This window comes from Myiozetetes cayanensis, unplaced genomic scaffold, assembly GCF_022539395.1.
Source record: "Myiozetetes cayanensis isolate MyiCay16 unplaced genomic scaffold, myiCay2020 scf267, whole genome shotgun sequence".
In the NCBI taxonomy this organism is placed as follows: Eukaryota; Metazoa; Chordata; class Aves; order Passeriformes; family Tyrannidae; genus Myiozetetes; species Myiozetetes cayanensis.
The window spans coordinates 28,369-46,139 of record NW_026087485.1 but is presented as its reverse complement, the minus strand read 5'-3'; the positions used below and the strand labels follow the sequence as shown (position 1 = coordinate 46,139).

Here is a 17,771-nt window from a genome sequence, read left to right as displayed (position 1 = left end):
TATGCTCTGGCTAGCAAAGTGGCAGGAACAACTGGAAATGAAATTAATGGAAAATATTCATTTGCCACAGGGCGACCCCTTGAGGGTAGCACCCTTAGATGCACTTATGGGAACAGGTGCTTATCGGGATGGGGTTGCTCAGGCAGCATTGCATACTAGGATTTTGCAGCAATCAAAAAATGCTGGTTTGGCAGCTTTCCTAGCATTGCCTCAGATTCACACACCGACACTGCCTTATACAAAAATCATGCAAAAACCAAATGAAGCATTTTTTAGTTTTGTTGACAGACTGCGAGAGGCAATAGAAAATGCACCTATTGTCACTCCTGATCTTAAGGCTGTTTTAACAAAAGAAATCGCTGTCCAAAATGCTAATGCGGCCTGCAAGCAGCTTATAGCTGCCTTACCCCCTGGTGCAACTATTACTCAAATGATAGAGACCTGTGCAAGGGCCCCACTAGTAGAAGAAGAAACTAAAGCACGAATTCATGCTAATGCTTTGGCTGCTGCTCTAAAGATCAACTCTCTGCAAGGGCAGGGTAATCGAAACCTTAAACCAAGGTGCTATCAGTGTGGGCAAGAGGGTCATTTTAAGCGTCACTGTACACACGCGTGCAAAGGAAAAATAGCATTAAATGGTAATTGTGTTCGTTGTGGAAAATTTGGCCATAAAGCAGCAGATTGTCGCTCAAAATTTCGCAAGGATGGAACCCCCCTTACCATGTCGGGAAACGGGAACAGCTGCGCTCCGAGGGACGCGGCCAAAAAATATCCCCAGAACATCCCAAAAACACTGGCTGCCTGGACGAACTGCAATCCGCCACTTGCAGAAGCGCAGGAGTCGATCTGACCGTGGCAGAATCAGTAAATATCAATGATCATAATGTTCATGTCCTCCTTTCTACTGTCAGTGGACCTTTAGGACATGGACTATCAGCATTACTCATTGGACGTTCTTCTGCTTCAAAAAGGGGAATATTTGTCCTACCTGGTTGTATTGATGCTGATTATACCGGACCCATTGGGATTATGGTACAGATTTTTGCACCACCAATTCATATTCCAGCAGGGAGTATGATTGCACAGCTTATACCTTTTAAGGTTTGTGTCCCAAAGAAAGGAGATCAAGAAAGAGGATCAGGTGGTTTTGGTTCCACAGGTATACCTAACATTGTATTTTGTCAAATTTTTGGAGTAGAAAGACCTAAATGTAAAGTAAACATTTCCGGACCCAATGATCTAATTCTTTCCAATATTTCCATGATGCTTGACACAGGTGCTGATGTAACCATTCTTCCTATTTCAGTGTGGCCTTCTACTTGGGAATTAGATAACACAGGTTCAACCATTTCAGGCATTGGGGGAAGTCGTCTGACTCAGGTCAGTAAAAATTTTCTTCTTTTTTCGGATCAAGAGGGACATCAAGTATGGGTAAAACCATACGTACTACACACTTCACTCTCCCTTTTAGGCAGAGATGTATTGGCTCAATGGGGTGTCAAATTGTCCACAGATTTTTGATTGGGGCCATTGATGGCAGCTCTCGCCCTACACTCAAATTAAAATGGAAAACTGAAAAACCTGTTTGGGTTGATCAATGGCCTCTATCTTCAGAGAAGCTGCAACATGTACAGGATTTAGTTCAGGAACAGCTAGAACTTGGTCACATAAAACCTTCTGTTAGCCCATGGAATACACCTATTTTCACAACCCAAAAGAAGTCAGGAAAATGGAGGCTGCTGCACGACCTAAGAGCAGTCAATGATAGGATGACAGACATGGGTACTCTCCAGCCCGGATTACCTTCTCCGGCTATGTTGCCACAAAATTGGGATTTGCTAATCATTGATTTAAAAGATTGTTTCTTTACTATTCCATTACATGAAGATGACAGTGACAAATTTGCCTTTACTGTGCCCTCGGTTAATCGGGCAGCTCCCGCAAAGCGGTTCCAGTGGGTTGTACTACCACAGGGGATGAAAAATTCTCCCACAATTTGCCAATGGTTTGTAGATTTAGCCCTTCAACCTTGGAGAAAAAATAATCCTGATCTTATCACATATCATTACATGGATGACTTATTAGTTGCTAGTCCACAGCCTCTATCCCTTCAGAAGGAAAAGGAGTTAATTCAAAATCTACAAGCATTTGGCTTGGTAATTGCCCCAGAAAAGGTTCAAAAACACGCACCTTGGAACTACCTTGGCATGCGTATCACAGAAACGAGACTGAGCCCACAAAAAACTGCCATTGTCCCAAATGTCCATAATGTTAATGATGTGCAAAAATTAGTAGGAGACATCCAGTGGCTCAGAACCTTTTGTGGAATCACCAATTCGGATTTAGGTCCATTGTTTGCTTTATTGAAAGGAAGCACGTCCCCTGCTGATCCTAGGTCCATTACACCTGAGGCAACTGCAGCCCTAGAAGTCATCTCACAAAAAATTCAAAATTCTGCCATTGATAGAAGAATACTACAATGCCCATTTACCATAATTATATACAACTGTGACACTGAAGTGGTAGCCTTGATCACACAATTGCCAGACCAGAGACCTATGATACTCCTAGAGTGGGTTTTTCACAGCAATACTCTCAAAGCTACTGTCACCACTAGGCCTGATGCTATAGGTCAATTACTCCTAAAAGCAAGAGGACGTTTGCGCACCCTCACTGGGTGTGACCCAGAAAAAATTATTCTACCTGTGAAAAATTTGAATTTAATGGATTGGTGGATCCAATCTTCCGAAAATTTTGCAGTAGCCACTCATGGCATTCAACTGGACAACCATTACCCCAATCATCCAATATTTAAAACCACTTTGATACTCGAAGAAGTATCCCTACAACAACAAAAGCCTATTCCTGATGCCATAACAGTCTTTACTGATGCCAGCAGTAAAACAAAAAAATGTGGGTATGCATACAAAGATACCCAAGGAAATTGGGTTTCGCAAGTAGAAGGGGCAGAAGGGTCAGTGCAGGTATTGGAGTTAAAAGCTATCTTAATGGTTTTCAAGGCTTTTCAAACTTTACCAATTAATATTGTCTGTGATTCTAAATACATTGTAGGAATAGTCGCACGCCTTTCACGTTCTTTGCTAGGATCTTTCACAAATAAACTACTCATGACCCTAGTTATTCAGTTGTGGAATTAAGTTAGTTTTAGATGTTTCCCTTGGTGGATAACACACATTAGAAGTCATCTTGACTTCCCAGGATTTTTGTCTGAAGGTAACACCTATATTGACAGCCAAGTAGCCTCGCCTGTAATTCAGCTATCTCCCATACAACAAGCAACTAGGTCACATGCATTTTTTCATCAATCTGCAAGAGCCTTACAAAAGACATTTGAGTTGTCCCGTAGTGAAGTGAGATCCGTAATAGCTGCCTGCCCTGATTGTGCTAAACTCACACCATTACAACAGGAAGGGACAAATCCACGAGGACTACAGCCTCGACAAATCTGGCAAACCGATGTTACAGATTTCGCTCCTTTTGGGATTTTAAAACACGTCCATGTAACTGTTGACACCTGCTCAAAAGCCATTTGGGCCACAGCCCATAAATCTACTAACGCTGTAGCTAGCATTCAGCATTGGACCTCTGCTATAGCAGTGCTCGGGTGCCCTCACACCATCAAGACTGACAATGCACCTGCCTACTTAAGTGTAAGAGTAAAAGCTTTTCTAACCCAATGGAATATTAAACATATCACAGGAGTGCCTTATAACTCCGGAGGTCAGGCTATCATAGAACGCACTCATCAATCCTTAAAACACTATTTACGTATTTTCAAAACAGGGAGGGAAAAGAGTCCTCATGCCATTATTGCAAAAGCTTGTTATGTGCTGAACTGGTTGAACCCTAGAACAGATAAAACTGAAACACCAATATTTAATCATTTTATTGCCAATACTAATGATTTTACCTCTCAAAAGATTGCTGTACAAGTTTTTGACCCTTTACAGAATATGTGGTCAGGTCCATGTGATTTATTAACATGGGGGAGGGGTTATGCATGTGTTTCTACAGGGAACACGACCAAGTGGATCCCAGCAAAGTGGGTACGCCCTTGGATACAGTTTCAGGACTCAGAAGAAGAAGAACAGAAAGACAGCGACCCTGGCGACGAATCCTGATTACGAAAGACTTCAACGATACATACACCAATTACATATTGCTACTGATAAGTATTTGAAACCATTGTTGGAGAACACTGAATATCAATATCTGTTGGGTTGGAAAAATTTAGATGATTTTTGGTTTATCAAACAGACGCTAGGGATAGTCATTCCAAATTCTATTCTCTGTGGAATCAGCCTTGTATTTCATGTAAACAGAAACATAATATTGATAAAACATGGATACTCATACAGTGTGGAGGTTGTAAAGAGGAAATCTGGGTCTGTCAGAGGCAATTAGACGGGTGGTGTGAACGCTGTGACAACAGGTGGCGAGGAAATAACATAATACGGTCTTTAGAGGAATTTACAGGTCTCTCTATCCAAGAAATCAGTGAGGTCCCAATTTTTGAAAGCCAGGAACAAAGGTGGATAGCGGAACAGAGGTGGAGCATACGACATGAATATGACCGAATCATGGCTCAAAATGACACCAAGATCCTTGATTGGTTCTGTGATGAAAACTTGTGTATCCCTAGGGGGTGGATGGTCCCTCCCCAAAACATGGATCGGGTTTGTTTTGCGTTTCATAAATTACGGATTAACAAACGCAAGGAAAAATGGCAACGTAAACAACAAAACTAAGGCTATCTGGTATTACCACCTAATTCTATCCAGCATCATCCCTGTCGCAGCCATCCACAACATTGACCCAAGACAAAATATGTGGGTTACTTGGGCCAATGTGTCTGGAGTTACAGAATTTTGTCTATCCCTCCAAAAAGCCAGTGATCCTTTTCGAACTTGTCTAATTGGTTATCCATACATACATTGGCCAGACTTTAGCCATTTGGGAGTGAACTACACTGCTATTAATAACTCTTATTGGCAGTGGAGAGATGACAACTCACGGGGCGAATGTACAAAATCATGGAATTGGCCTATTGTAAAAGAAGCACGTTTTTTACAACAGTTGATATACCAACTCAAAGAGTCGGCACCTTTACCCTTACAAGAATTGGATTTGTGGGGATCATTTCCTCCTGTCATAAGTGTGAGCAATGTTTCTAACCAAACAAATTGTACCAATATATACCCAAAGATTTTACCGATCAATGGATCCGGAGTGGTCCATTTTGGAGACTCATGGAAACGTCTCATGCATGCCGACGGCGTAATGCAATATTATCTGGGCTACCAAAATGTGACCAGGCAATCTATTCATTGGAATACCTCCAAACATGCCGGGGAGTTAAATGTAGAAAACGTGTCTGCTAAAATACTACCTGAGGGTTATTTTCTAATATGTGGTGATAGAGCTTGGCCTGGTATTCCTTTTCGTCCCGTGGGAGGACCATGTTACATTGGAAAGTTAACCATGTTTGCACCCGCCATGCGTGACCTGGTAAGACAGACAAATCACATTCGGACCAAGAGAGATCTCAAAGACTTAACACCTGATTGTGATGACAATGTGAAACTTGGAACAACAGGTGAAGCCGTTGCTTTGCCACTTTTCCTCCCGGGGGCATGGCGGCAGCAAACTGGAAGAAAATTAAAACTTTGGTGTGCTGGGCTGTAAAACAATTTAACTCTACTTCTGAAATCTTAACAGGTTTAGCTAGCGATGTAAATAGCTTGAGACATGCGGTTTTGCAAAATAGAGCAGCGATTGACTTTTTGCTTTTAGCACATGGGCATGGGTGTCAGGATTTTGAGGGAATGTGTTGTATGAATTTATCTGATCATTCACAAAGCATACACAAACAGCTACAAGAACTTAAGGAACGCATGCATCATGTAAAAGAAGGATCTGCGGGATTGGATGCCTGGCTGGCATCATGGGGAATAGGAGGTTGGCTGAAAGATGTACTGAAACAAGGGTTGTCTATACTCATTTTTATTCTGGTTTTATTGCTTGTTGTTCCATGTATCTTTAGGTGTCTTCAAGATTGTATCATTCACAGCTTCGATTCTATGCTTAAGCGAAAGGGGGGAAATGTTGGGGCCTTAGCAATTCTGCATGATTATTCTGAATTCTGAAAAGGTCAGGAGGTAACGGTAAGATAAACAAGAAACGGCTTGCTGCTGCAGGAATGCAGGAGTCAGCAGAAACAGGATGGGAAAAACAGTGATAACGGAAACGGTATGCAAATGTGGGCTTCAAAACCACAAATCAGTGGGTTACCTAGGGCGCGTGGACAGCGCGTGCTGACCAATCGTGATGGCGTGCTGTGCTCGTGTTCACGTGGACAGGACTCAGAATAATATAAATTGTACAGCCTAACAATAATAAAACTGGATTTGAACTTGCATCTTGTGGATGTGTGTGTGGTTCTCTCCCGCTCGCTTGTTTGCCTGCAGCACTCTACCCTTCTCCAAATCATACATTATTGTTAAACCTACCGCCATGGTAAAAGGTCAATAACCATTTCCCGTACAACCCATGCCTCCTGTTTCCAGTTGCTAATATAGAGTCTTTGGCACAGATTATTCTCCCTAACTAATCTCTGTCTGAAAAGAGATTTCCTCCACCTAGTACTATTAATACAGTTTAGGGTCAGAGGTTGAGCACCACCACAGCTGGAAATAAATGCTCAAGTATAGCATTAAAAATTCTTAGCAGTGCTTGAATGCAGCTGAGCACATCCATAACCTGAAAGGGAACATACAGTCCCAGCAGCCATCCTACACCTTCACAATTGCCATCTTCCCAGTTGTAAGTGAAACCAACCTCTCTGTAGATCATGTACTGAGATGGTATTGTGGTGCAAAGTGACCACTGTTGTTAGTCTGGCCTACCGCTTAAGAAAATGGTTCTCTGAAGCAGGTTGTCAAGACACACATCACTTATCAGAACCTAGCTAAGTGTTCAAGTCCTGGAGGTCAAATAAAGATGCCATGAATACAACAGGAGGGTGTCAGTGACAAAGAGAAGGAGGTAAGGTGTGGTTAGTTGCATAAACATTTGAAGATCATGTGAATACCCACAATCACCTTGAACATACTTCCTGCAATTAACTACCTAGTTGCTTTAGCTCATCTCCATAGCACTGGATTTGCAAATGGTGGTTTTGCAGTAAGTTGTTAGCTAATGCTATCAAAAACCCTCAGATTGAGTCAAAATAAGCATACATCAGTTACTAATGCAGCACCAACTTTTAGCCCCTTAAATTGCTCTTTAAAGATCTGCTGTCCCTGGGTGGCAACAAATGTGGCCCAGATTAAACAGATAAGAACAAATTATTGCATTTTTAATGCCATTTAATTTCTTGGATACATTTAAAGAAAACACAAGCAACATCCTGTTTCAACATTGCACATATTTGAGTTTCAAGTAATTTTATTCTTCAAGAGAGTTCAGACCTGAGTTTTCAGCTTGTTCATAACATGGTTGCATTAAACATTTATGAGAAAACTTCAGCTTTACTTTGTTTTACACTCCAGGCAATTTCCTGAAGGGATGGGAAACATAAAGTTGGGGCAGGAAACAAAGTTCACTGATTTTATGTTTCAATAAAGCTACCAGCTTTCAGGTGCACTGTAGCAGGTTAGTCTTGGGGTGGAGAAGGGACAAAGAAGGAATTCTTTGAGTTCAATATTGTTAGGTTGTTTTTTCATACTAAAAAGACAAAACTGTGCACACAATAGTAACAAATACACAAAGCAGACCTTGACTGATTGTGAACTACAGATCAAAACACTAAGTCACTGATTTGCAACTTAAAAGTTTTCTCCCCAGACTACACATGGTGAGACTGAGCAACAGTTTACTACTCAATCTCCAATACACAGCATTTGGTAACCCCTATATGTTTGTAAAACGGGCTGAAAGCATAAGGCAAAGGTCTATTTTTTACTCATTAGCATTCTGAATCTTAAATAAGCAATTGAAACCAAGTAAGCAATATGCTTTCACACAGGATTGTGTTCTGCAAACAGCAGTGTTCAGGTATTTCCATTGTAATTAATACACAAAATCAACTAGATCTAACTTATTGGTGCATCTTGAAATTAATTTGATCACTTAGGAGGATTAAATTGCCATCTTTGTTTCAGTGGCACAATGAAAAATGTACTGTTTACAGTGAGAGTTAAGAAAATACCTGGTATGTAATTGCTCTGTGGTTCAATTCCAGCTGGAAAGTTAGTGTTTTCAGGAATGGAATGGGTATAGTCATCGAGAGGTGGCAGTTCTGTTAGAATCTCAGTGTGCCGTGGCACTAGTACAGGAGGCAAGACTGGAAAAGCAAAATTCAAAGCATTAGTAAGACCCTCAAAATACATGCTTCTGTGAACTAAAAGGAAAAAAAAAATATCTAAACCATCTAACAATCTCTTCAGATGTTTTGAAATTTTCTGAATCTAAGTACTGATAATACTACGATTGTACTACTAGTCAGTGGAAGAAACAAATTACTGAAGTGCCTCTTAAGACTATTCCACATTAGCAAAGGTAAATCATCTCTGTTCTCCTTTTCAGTCCAGGTCCTATTTAACCATCTGGAAACTGCTAGCAGTCCTGGAAATGTTAATCAGGGTAAAGGTATCTCCACATTCATAAAGATTTTTCAGTAACTTTACTATTAAAAACTATCAGGGTGGTATTCTCAAAAGCTGTATCTCTAAGAATCTTGTATTTTTGGCAAGAGAAAGCATCTTTTTTTTTTCACTTATAACATTATGCTTATCAAGTATGTACAGATGCTATACCAAGTCAGAAGCAGTCTTCCTACCTGGTGTTTCCACTCTCTGGTAGTGGTAAGGGTTTACACATACTTCATCCTTTTTAAGATTAAAAGCATATTCACAGTTTTCAACTGCTTTAAGTTCATGGTGACTGTGAAGATCTGGCCAGCGCCACAAACGACAGTAAATAACATGTGGTAATCCTTTACGATGAGATACCTGTAGACGGCCATCGAGAGATCTAGAGGGGAGAGATGTTGAGAAGTATTTACAGACTGCATGCTGTCTCTTAATCACTCAAAGTACAGTGTATACACATGAGATGGGTAGTTCATTCATTCTCAGAATTCAGAGGATTGACACTGCTAGTGACATTTATACTCTTGTTAAAAGGCTTCAAATGTGATAAAAATGATCATATCAAGTAGCTTCTTATTTTTGAGTTGTTCAAATTATTACCAGTATATTTAGAATTCATTAAAAGCCACTTTACATCCAACCAAGTATTTAGGATGATTGCTTCATATATTTTTTTTAAATGAAGAACAGAATTTATAAAAAATAAATAAATAAAATCACACACTTCATGGTCCCTTCCACTACTACACCTCAAGGTTTTGCTATGGCATAGATGCTTTATGGTTTTAAGTATAAGAATTCCAACAGGACTGCAAATAAGCCTATAAGCAGTCAGCTGTCCAAGTGATCCACATGGCAGTATAACTGTAATGCAAAAAGCATGAATGCACCTCTTTTAAGGGCTGTTCAGTTTATCTTCTTGACTTCATCTGCCTTGCTACCAGCTGAAAATGTTTTGCTAGTTTTAAGACAGACTGCATATGCTTACACAAATGCAGATGTTTATGATTGTTATGGGATGGGAGACAAACCTCAGTACACAAATCAAGCAATGTGACATGAAAAAATAAAGATCCTGTTTAGAATTTGCCCACTATTAACTACTGAAGAATTTACAAACAATTCTTTAGTAACTCATATCTGAACCAATTAGCAAGATTTAACTGAAAGCTTGTGACATACAAAGCAGTTTAATCACTTTGTAAGATTAGGTCTAAAGAATTAAGTTCCCCAACTTTGTTAATATAAATAACAAATCACATTAGAGCTTGCATTTAACAAGTCTTCCCATTCTTTCAATAGCACTGGTGTGAAAAAATGAATATTGCAGAATTAGTTTCATTGGTCAAAACATCAGCTGATAACACTTGGATTTCTACACTTGCAAGCAAATATTTTAAAATGCTGTACCATGAGAGGCCTAGGAAGCATTTTAGTCTATTTTATAGCTAAAGTATCCCATTACATACCCTCCAAAGCCAATCCCTCCCACAAGATTTCTATGATGCAAGAGAGGGCAGAATATTCACCTGGTTTGTTCAGAGAAGTTGTAAAGGCCTGTTGTATCCCACTGATCTATCGTGTTTGGTGTACTCAGTCCCCAAATTTCAGAGCAAGTGCTGTGCATAAATTGAAAACAAAAACAAAAAATTGATATGAATATGGAACATGGTTATTCAAAACACCATGATGTCAAACATGGAAAAATGTACAGAATACTTCCTCTCACATAGAAGATAGAGCATTGTTAGACTTGAATTTAGACTGACATCTCATGCTATATTTTCTATATGAAGGAGGCTATCAAAATGGAACAAGTGATTCAAAGTAAATGATAAATGTTTTTAAAAGGTGAACAAGTTCTCTGCTTTTAAGTAGTCAATACAGTTGTAGTTACTTAAAACAGGCAAAACTTCAGCCTAGCTCTTAAAAAAATTATTTTCAAAGGAGAGTTTCTGGGTTTGGTTTTTTTGTTTGTTTTTAAATGTAAGCTTCCCTAAGACTTCAAACAAATGCCATGTGTATCTTAAACTTAACATCACAATCTAACTTTCGGGTACCACCACTTAAGCATTAATCTCATTCTCCATGCACAAACTAATTTGCTGCTTTTCTCAAAACAGGAAAATTCAGACTGAAGAAAAGCACATTGTAGCTAACACTTCTCACTGTTTTCTGTACTCACCTCGATTAAAGAACTAAATATTCTTTTCCACAGTATACAAAATGCAGAATGTTTAATACAGTTTTACAGCAGAGTATTTTAGGATTCAACTATAGGATAACAAACTTTCAATTGCTAAATCAAGGAGGAGGAAAAGAGAGATAACTAATTCTTTACCAAACTGGTTCAAGGACAAGATCACAACAGTAAAGAAAAAGGAACCTTCAGTCATAGGCACAAACTAAAAGCAGCATCAGATTTAAATAAAGCAAGAAAACTTTGCACCTCAAAAAATGAAGAGAATTTGGTTCACAAGCAACTTATATCTCCACTTCCTAATTACAGAGCCTGAAATTTGACTGGCTGTTATATTCCTTTTAAAATTGATGGCTAAAAGAATCCACCAAACTCCTGTTTTTAAATATAGGTGTTGTGATTTAAATTTAAACTACTAAGTTTAGTTGATACATTCATAAATTTGTATTGAGTGCTTAAGGGAAGACAAGTAGATATTTTTATTTCTCCTCCCTACACAGGGAAAATTCATTAGTGTTATGAAACAAGAGCAGACAAACATAAGTGTGGACTATCAATGAAGGGAATTAATGGTTCATGTCCCCTTCTTGCCTGTTCCACACACCTCATTTTTAATGCCATTCCAAGGAGGTTGAAATGTCCATGCAATTAAGCAGCAACCTAAATCAATAAACTGACTATCTGACCACAGAACACATGTGGCGGAAAACTTATGTTTTGAGAGTTACTTTTCATCCAGATCACTTCTATTTGCTGTAGAGCTACATGAGCACTACAAAGGAGGAATGAGAGTATAATTGTGGGCAGTAGCTTGCATTTATCACAAATAAAATTGTTAAATAAAAGATGACCTTTGACATTTTACTGATTATAGACACAAGTAAAATCTTGTACTAGAGAACTTTTTGTCTAATAGAGAGCAGCAGTGTCAGATGAGAAGGTCCATTCTCTGATATAGATCCAGTTCTTCCAAAGAGCCAAGTGTCCTGAACAAGTTACATCCATCTCAGACACAGGCAGCATCACAGCTCTCTAGAAAGAGTAGGTCAAGAGGGATCCTGACCATCACTGCATTAGCAGAACCTACAGCCTCTCTTTTTCACATTCTTAAGTCATCTCTAGGACGGTAGACTGCCAGAAGTTGCATAAGGATTGAAATAGTTGCCCTGAAGACACATAGGCAGCCTCTGGGATGCCAGGGAGCATCCCAACACTGTACTGTGTCCTTAAATATGCCCTTAGCTGGAGGACCATGACTACAAGAATGATCAACTCCCAGTCGACCCTGAAATTGTGCAGGATCTGCTGCTCCAGCTGGATTCCTACAAATCTATGGGGCCTGATGGGATTCATCCCAGAATCCTCTAAGATCTATTTGATGTTAGTGCAAAACCTTTCTCTATGATTTCTGAGTGGTCTTGGGAATCCAGAGAGGTCCCAGTTGCCTGGAAGCTGTTGAATGTTGTCCCAATTTTCAAGAAGGGCAAAAAACAGAACCCTGGAAACTACAGACCTGTCAGTCAGTCTCTCTTCAGTGCCTGGTAATCCACCTAGTTGATCAAGGGAAGCCTGTTGGTGTAATATTTTTGGATTTCAGTAAAGCTTTTGATACTGTCTCTCACAGGATCCTTCTGGACAAAATATCCAGCACACAGCTGGATAAACATGTCATGTGGTGGGTGAGCAATTGGCTCATGGGTCAAGCACAGAGGATAACAGTGAATGGAGTAACATCAGACTGGCAACCTGATACTAGTAGGGTTCCTCAGGGCTCCATCTTGGGCCCTGTGCTCTTCAACATCTTCATAAATTACTGGGAACTGGGACTGGAAGGGATACTAATCAGGTTTGCAGATGACACAAAACTGGGAGGAGCTGTTGACTCCCTCGAAGTCAGGGAGACCCTGCAGAGAGACCTCGACAAATTAGAGAACTGGGCTATCACCAACCATATGAAGTTCAACAAGGGAAAGGGATGGATTCTGCACCTGGGATGGGGCAACCCTGACTGTTCATACAGACTGGGGAATGAGATGCTGGAAAGCAGTGCCACAGAAAGAGACCTGGGGGTCCTGGTCGATGGCAAGTTGAATATGAGTCAGTAGTGTGCCCTGGCAGCCAGGAAGGCCAACCGCGTCCTAGGGTGCATCAGGCACAGCATCGCCAGTTGGTCGAGGGAGGTGATTGTCCTACTCTAACTCTGCACTGGTGAGACCTCACCTTGAAAATTGTGTGCATATTTGGTCACTGCAATATAAGAAAGATATGAAGCTATTAGAGAGTGTCTGTAACACTACAGCCCTGGGAGCTGCCGGCCCAAGGGCTTAACTAGGAGTTTTACTTTAATATATAGATATAGGGTTCTTTAATACCTTGAGATAGTGTCAAGAGAATAAACCATGGACTTGTTACCAAGGGATTTCTTTATTAATTTAGGGAGCAAATAAGAGAACTTGGCCAAAGTTCAAAAAGGACACTGTACAAGTTAGACAAAAATGTTTCACCACAATACTGACTCAGCATATACTACAACCCTGTCGTGGTTTTGCTTGATCTTGGAAACTAAGCAGGAATTTTCCTTTCCCCGGCCCACTGTGTGAAGGGGAAGTTGAATGGGCAGGTTGGCTGTGGCTTAGGCAATTGATTAACACAAATGAAGTGGCTGGTAGAACCACATTCCAAGTTGATGGCCCTCAAGATCTTGTCTGTGGGGAGGGGTGAGGAGTTCTTTTTTTACTTTTTTTCTCCTTCCCTGGGAAACAGCAGTGAGTTCGTTGCTGCTGGAACTGGGACAAAGTTTTGGGTGGCAGGAGTTCCGAGGTGGTTTTGTTCTCAACCTGGCTACCCGGTTAGCTCAGTCTTACCCAGCCTGGGAACCTGCTTGGATTCTCATCAGAGAGGAACCATTTGGGAAGGAAGTCACCTTCTTTCCCCTCCTCCATTGTTTCCATTTTTTTTTTTTGGCAGCAGTTCTTGTGCACATGAAAGGAGAGGGGAAACCACACCACACAACTCAGCTAGCAGGACAGAGTGAGTTCCTGTTGTGAAGGACCTTTTTTTTTTTCTTTGCCTCCTTTCTCCCTTTTCCTGGTGAGTGAAGACCTTCATTTTCAACTTCTCCAGCACATCCCGGGGACCCCCCATGTGGCGACCACCAGTGATCTCTGCTACTGGCACAGAGCACCGCAGGCTCTGCATCTCCAGTGATCCAACACCAAAGGGTGTAAACTGAACTGTTTACTTTTTTGTTTGTTTATTTTTTAGTTTTGAAAGGGATTATTTTTGGGTATAGGATTATTGCTTGGTTGTTTTATTTGTGTTCTTTTGTTGTTCTGCCAATACACATATATCTTTTAATAAAGGACTGTTATTTTTTTCTTTTTCCACATTTTTCTCAATTGGAACCTCTTAATTTTGGATTTACAATTGCTTAGAGGGAGGAGTTTGGGTCTTCCTCATAATTCATCCTCAGCAAAACACTTGTGTCTCATTAAACTGAGACAAACCCTTAAGATCCAACCAATTCACAACACTTAAGTCAAGATCCAACCAATTCACAACACTTAAGTCAAGATCCAATCCCTCCAACTCCAAGCCATCGTAAGCATCAAGAAAGGAGCAAAGAAAGAGCAGCAGAGGGAGCAAGAAGAGAGAAGGAGAAAGAGGGAGAGATAGCTACCCCTGGAACCTTGTAGAAGACCAGTTCTCACATGTCCAGGTGGTAGGGTTGCAACACAAGGTAAACACATGCCTATGGTGTTATTTGATCTAGTCCCTATGGCCAACCCCTCCAGGCAGGGCCTCTGACCCACCAGCCGCTCTGGGATTCCAGGTCAGGGTGAGGGACAGTGTTCTCACTGTCCCTGCCAATCTGAGCCTGGCGTAGGGACTCCAGGAGGTATGGTATGTTATAGTTTTCCCAGGCTGTCTGCGACTGACAACTACTATGAGGTTTCCCCATGTGGGTTCCAGGTCCCTGCCATGAGGGATAAGATACCACCTCACTTCTGTGAGGTTCAACCTATCCCTTTCCCCTACACACACATACTCCCCACAAGGTGGTTCTGACCCCATAATAACTGATCCGGTGTCTAACAGTATCCAAAGGAGGGCAACAAAGATTGTGAAGGGCCTTGAGGGGAAGCCGTATGAGGAACAGTTGAGGGCACTTGGTCTGTTCAGCCTGGAGGAGACTGAGGGGAGACCTCATTGCAGTCTACAACTTCCTTGTGAGAGGAAGAGGAGGGGTAGACATTGATCTCTTCTCTGTGGTGACCAGTGACAGAACCCCAGGGAATGGCCTGAAGTTGTGTCAGAGGAGGTTTAGGTTGGATATTATTAGAAGGTTCTTCACCCAGAGGGTAGTTGGGCACTGGAACATGCTCCCCAGAGAAGTGGTCACAGAACCAAGCCTGACAGAATTCAAGAAGCATTTGGACAATACTCTCAGGCGCATGGTGTGACTCTTGGGCCTGTGAAGGGTCAGGAGTCGGACTCAATGATCCTTGTGGGTTCCTTCCAATTCAGCATATTCTGTGTTTCTGTGAAATAAAGTGGTGTCTCCACTCTTCTCCTCATATAGAAGATCCATTGCCTGAGATGAAAGACTGTCCCCCCCACTACGTCACCCAGACAATAAACTAGGGCTCTTAATATTCACACACATGCACACCAAATCCTCACAACCCTAAATACTTCATGCACAGCACTTCCACGAAAGACCGCAATATATTCATTCATACGCAAGCAATAGCCCGATAGAGGGCAGACATATCTACTCATCCCAGAAAGGTGGTGCTGGAAAGGAGACTGCATCCTGAAAGATGTTTTAGCAACCACTATAAACAACCACTAAAACCATCTGAAAGGGAAACAGGAGTAGAGAATTAGTGCCCCAAAATAAATAGGAGGCATTCTCTCCTTTCTACCTTTCTGAAGCAAAAACCCTCGTGATGTGATGTCCTTTATGCCTTAGTCCATAAAGAATTTAGGAGAATCAAGGATTAACATCTGTACTCATAAGTTTTGTCTGGAAACATTCCCATGCCCTGGAACATGATCATTTATGTTAGAAAGCAGTTAGGACGTTCCCCAGCACTGGGTCATGCCAATTACTGTTCTCCCACACAATTCCCAGGTTTGTGAGTGGCACATCATCAGAACCACTTCAAAGATATTTACATATGAAGTACCAGAAACTCTGTACAGAAGTTGCTAAATATTGTCACAATCCACACATAACTGCAGTTCCACTTTCTTCTTCAAAGTCTCGCAAAGCAGAGCAACTGTAAAGGAGCTAAAAGGCACTGAGTTCAGTCCATAGCCTGCCCTTTACTGAAGTGGTAGCACTAGAAAGATGGTAAATGAAACCTGAAATACAAATGTCATCATGCTAGTCAAAGCCCACATTATACAGAAATGATTATTGAATGGTCTTGGACATTTACTTGCTTATTTGTGAAATATTACACTGAACCTCTAACATTTTTACTGAATATTTCATATATTTTAAAATCTACAGCCACTAACAACTTGGCCAAGTCCATGTTCAAGGCAGTCTTCTCCATTTGTCTTTTTCCTGCATCTTATAATCACAAATCTTTCTTCCACTGTATCTAATTTGTCTACCCCTACATTTTCTGAGGCATTTATCGTGCTGGAGCTGTGACTGAAATGAAAAATAATTTCAGTAAACCGTGACAGTACCCCATTTATACCTTTTAAAGTGGGAGATGAGAATGAAAGCTAGTTTTCAAATTCTAGAATTCTTATGTAAAGTCTTCCCTATAGATGTGACTCTGACATTTGTTTTCACTCACATTTTCACTGAAAGACTAAACAAGAAAAATGCAACAAAAAATATGATCAGGTTTTCACTTGAACTAGAGAAGTTACTTAACACAGGGACACAAACATCTTTATACCAGCCTAACATTTCCAGGACTTAGTACTTTGACTGATATTTTGTCAGGGAGGCAGAAAAGAGTTGCAGAATTTGCTTCAAGAGCTACACCAAGCTATCCAGAGTTAGAATGGTAAGAAATGACCACTAGATTTATAGAATCACATTTTCTCATAAAAAATGGGCAAATGCCAATACATTAACATTGCTCATGGAGCCCCTGGTGGTCTAGTGGTTAAGGGTGCGGCGCTGTCACCGCCGAGGCCCGGGTTCGATTCCCGGTCAGGGCCACTCCCGGGCAGATGGAGCTCGTTAGCCCTTAAAGGCAACCCATCTACGTCCTAAGGACCTCGCTGCCACCGTCCAAGCTCGCTTGGCCCCGGTAGATGAACCTTAGGATTAAAGGGTGGGCTCAGTTCCGCGTACACTGTGTCTCACCTAAAAAATCCAATTCGCAGGCTGGAAGGTGTAAAGACCTTCCCCGGATCTTCGCTTGCGAAGACTGGCCATTATTATAACATTGTTCATGGCTGCTTCTGTAAAATTTGCCTCAAAAAACAGGTTGAAATCTGCAGATTGAAGATCTGTATCTAACATGCTAACTGATTTTTGCTTGGTTGGTTGGGGTTTTTTTTATGGGTTTTATTTGTTTGTTTTTAAAATCTTGCTATATAAGATCTTAGATCCAAGACTTCACATAGCAACATATGGAGCAAGAAACCAAGGCAGGAACACCACTATATTGACTTTGGCTCTGGTTCATAACTGATGTAGCTCCTGTGAAGACACTGTCCATTATGCTCTATTTATACTACCTTTGAGAAAAGGATCAATGAACTGACGGATGAAAGAACAGAATCCTTCCTCTCATACCAGTAGTCTTCTTCCTGAGGTACCTAAGGTTCAAGAAAAGCTCAGAGGGAGGCATACCAGACCTTTGGAACTAGTTCAGAGAGGGTCTCAAAGACAACAGTAATCATGACTGGCTTCGCGAACG

General features: G+C 41.0%; 1 protein-coding gene across 2 annotated transcripts in view; it reads right to left on the bottom strand.

Annotated features, from left to right (window-relative positions):
• Positions 1–17,771, bottom strand: part of LOC126643305 (mothers against decapentaplegic homolog 2-like) — a 40,302-nt gene that overhangs the window by 13,618 nt on the left and 8,913 nt on the right. Inside the window, exons 2-4 of one of the 2 annotated variants that reach the window (XM_050321539.1) lie at positions 10,202–10,291; positions 8,861–9,054; positions 8,231–8,365 (exon numbers count right to left, since the gene is read on the bottom strand). The gene's annotated coding sequence lies outside the window, so the exon portion shown is untranslated. Of the gene's footprint in view, positions 1–8,230; positions 8,366–8,860; positions 9,055–10,201; positions 10,292–17,771 lie in introns of those variants that run through there. The other variant, XR_007629713.1, reaches the window with a different exon arrangement.